A 3,934-nucleotide genomic window follows, 5' to 3' on the forward strand; every position below is an offset into this window, starting at 1 on the left:
GAAAGTCAGGGAGTTGAGAAGGATGGACTAAAGACAGTCTGGGTTGGGTGCACAGGGGTATGGGCTCAGCCATGGCACTCAGTCTGGGGAGATGGGTGTCATACTTAAAGCTCCTTCCTGACTTTTTTTTTTCTTTTTAATTAATGCAAAGTCTGTTTAATCGAAAAAGCGTGTTTTGAAGAATTAAGAAATAGGCATGATGAATCACTCTAGCATTCTTTTCTAGAGTCACTGTGTCCAGTCATGCAGACTTAACAAAGAGGAATTTCCATATTGGTGTTTGTTGCAGCTTTGCCAGGCCTGGGAGGCCACAGAGTACTTCTTGCAGCCAAGTGCTCCACAGACATAGTACTGCCAGCAGATACAGCTCAGCTCTGACCACAGAGTGTAGCTACTTCTTCTGTTACCTGGAGTCTTGAATGGGAAAAGGCTGCATGGCACACATCTGACATCTTTTCTAATAGTTAGCTGCTGCTTAGACCTCATCCCTGAGCAGCTGTAGTTGAACTCAGCATTTCTCTTTTGAACATAACTAGTTTCATAAGTGATACCACTTGTGAAATTGTCTACACAAATCCACAACCATTCATCTTGTTAGAATAATTCTTCTCATATCCATTTCTCCTAGGGAATGAGCATTGCTATGAGATGATTAACTTTCAGCACTATTTTACTAGTACAAGGGTCATAGAAGTTTGATGTTGAGATGTCTACCCTTAGAGTTTGAGGTCTGGCCTTAGAAACATGGTCTTAGAAGCTGAACATTCGTCCTCCTTGGGGGCTCCACAACATGGAGTGTTTCATAACCAAGTAGAGAGCCGTTGTCTCCATCCCCTCCTTTCTCCAACTCTGCCTACTCTTCCCAGCTGCTTCTTGGACCCACTTCCAGTTACCCACATAGTAGCAAGTAGCAAACCCTGTTACCTATTCTGAAACCTGGGGACAGAGGAAGTGATCTGTTTCTGTATCCTCTTGTCCTTTAAACAGAGCCCCTGACTCAAGAAGCTGCAAGGTAATGGAAGTCTGCCACAAAAAACCCTGCACCAAATTAAGAAAGCCTGTATTCAGGTAACAAGGAAGAAGCCTTCAGAAGTTACTACAGGTTATTGTTCATCTGACTGTCTGGGAGAAGTCACTCTTTGCTACAATGCATGTCCACTTTTTCCAACTGTATCTGCTGGTCTAATGCGTGATACTACAATAATTTCTCTAAGGTTTGGTTCCTAATGCTCAGTGTTTAAAATCAAATAGCATTCGTTCCTTGTTTGTTGCCTTGTGTCTTTTTAATGTATGACTGATGATCAGGCTTTTAAACATGATCACTTCCAGGGTTGCATTTGAACACAGTTCTCATTTAGTTTGCAAGCATGCGTACTTAATTAAAGCCTACTTACTACAGGTGGTTTTGGTGGCAGATATGCTGGGCTCTTCATGGGACTACACAAAGCTTTTTGTGATGTGCAAATCTGGAATTAGCCCTGGAATTACCAAGTGCCTTGAGCTGCACGAACAGGTGAAAGGAGCCTTTTCCCCTGTTAGAAGCAGTTCTCGGTAGAGGGCGTTTGTGAGATGCATGGATTTCCTCATTCCTACACAGACTGGTGTTGCATCCCTACGTTTGGGAATTACTGATGAAGCAGATTTGCCTCCCACGTTTGCAAGTTCTTGCAGCCCCTGCTCAGCGGTGTTGCACTCCCGGATAGGCTCTGCCTGCACTGGCTGATTTCAGCCTATGCACAGCTTCTTTCCCACTAAGGAGACTTCCCTGTGGCACTCTCTCTCTCCTTTGCTCTTGTGCTGAGTACCGTGTCACAGCTGCACGGTCACGTTGTCTCTGGACTGTAATCTGAAGTAACATCCAAAGAGTCAGATGGATTCTTTTGTTTGAAAAGAGGATGATGAACAGTTTGTGTGCGGGGATCTGAATTCCGGCTGGTTTGTGTCAGGGTCTGTGGATCTTTTCCCTCTCCTTTTTGCCTCTGCAAGAAATTGTATTTGTGCTGTTTGAGTATATTCCCTTGCCTTTACACAGACATCTGTTGAATGACAGTAGAAGCGTAACCTACCTTTCTGCGTCCCTTGAGCTGGAGACACTCACGGTCACCAAAGCTTATTTCCTTGCTGTTCAGAGTTCTGAAATTATATTAAATTAAGTAATGACAAAAATCAGGAATATAAATTTCCACCGAATGCGTTCCTAATTCCTCAACCTTAGGAATTCCATCCTTTGGACTAAAGGACAGGTAAAAATCATTAGGATAGAAGAAATTCTCCTGAAGGGCAGCTGTAGGAGTGGTGGTGGTGTGCAACAAAAAGCAAGGGGTCTCACCTCTCTCCACACAAACTGCGAGAAGTTTGTGCCAATAGAAGCTTTTGAAGTGTTGTGTTGATATTCACGCAAAAAAACTCAGCTTCTTGATATCTCAGGCAAATCAATGTTAAAGACGTGCTGACTTTTAAACTATTCTCTCAATGGGAATCATATTGATTGTTCACATATAAGCCCATTTTCAAATATATTAGTGAAAGGACCATACTCTGAGGTCACAGTGTTGAAGACACATGTTGCATCCAACCAATGGGAACCAAAAGGACTGATTTGGACCACTCGCAGAAATCTGGATATTGATGGTCTCAGAAAAGTTTGTGTACACTCAGCAAAGTAGAGGGTACCAGCAGCTGTGATAAATACCCAAGCTGACAGTAAGGCTGCCTCAGAGGGAGTGCAGGTGAATTTAACACTGTGCAGAGGAAGCCTGATCTGTAACAAGAAACACTTACAGAGGAGCTCTGTGACAATTCCTGTCGGCTGCCTAGTGGTAAAGGTGAGGTCTCTAGCCTGACCATTTCTGAGGACTAGCACTGGCTGGGTTTTCTAATAAACTGATTGGCATTATATGAATCAGTCATTTGCACGACTGTAACACATTTATATATTCAGGGAGGTGAGAAGGGTCACAAAGATCCATCAATAGATACAGAGAGGTGTAACTTTTAAGAAGCAGGAATACTTTTTGATTGATAATCTTAGTAAAAGGTTATTTAAGATAAATCACTGAAGAAGGCATCAGACATCATTAAATTTAATTCCTACACTGGACAGCATGCCATGGACAGGCTATCTTATTACTGCACACGTGACATGCTTTGCTTCTGGTATTTCAGTGGTCAAACTTTCTCCCACTTCAGCAAGTCCTCCGTGCATTCATTTGCTTTCTCCATACACCCACAGGGCTTCGAGAGATCTGTTTTAATAATATGAACAAGCAAGTTCACTGCAAGCTCATACATCCTTTTGAGAAGAGGAAGGGAAAGAATCAGTCTGCAGAGAGCTTTACTGGCAAATGCTGTTATTCCTCTGCCTTAGCTCTTTATCTCAAAAGCTTCAGTCCAGCAGGCCTGCCCCCCTTTCAGCATATTTGCACTGCTACCTGCGTTCATGGCTTCTGCTGGAAGCAGATGGAGCTGTTTGGAAAGCCTGTACAAGTGCAGACACTAGGAAGTAAAAGATACCTCACTGAAAACCAAGAAACTCTAGGGACAAACGCTACACTTCGAAGAGGCAAACAATGTTTACTCTCCACTGTGTTACACCATTTGCAGATAAGTCATGGATAAAACACATCACTGTCCCCATTTCCATAGTCGAGACAGTTGTGTTACAAATCAAACCCTAAAACTTTAAAGACAGCTGATGTCTTGGAGTAGAGCCTATTCAGAACCTACAGCTGGGTGGCGGGAATCAAATTTCTTCATCTCCAAGCCCCTCGCTCCCCGTCACCCTGTGTTCCACAGCGCCGTGGTTTCACCTGGCTGGGATGCTGGAAGTCGTGTTTCCCGGAGGGGATCCCGCTTTCCGCCCGGCGTGGCGGTCCCCTCTCTGGCCGGCCGGGCAGCGCCTCTCGGGGGGCTGCTTGCGGAGGGCAGCGGCGGG

Source organism: Egretta garzetta, unplaced genomic scaffold (assembly GCF_000687185.1).
Source record: "Egretta garzetta isolate BGI_Z169 unplaced genomic scaffold, ASM68718v1 scaffold397, whole genome shotgun sequence".
Taxonomy (NCBI): domain Eukaryota; kingdom Metazoa; phylum Chordata; class Aves; order Pelecaniformes; family Ardeidae; genus Egretta; species Egretta garzetta.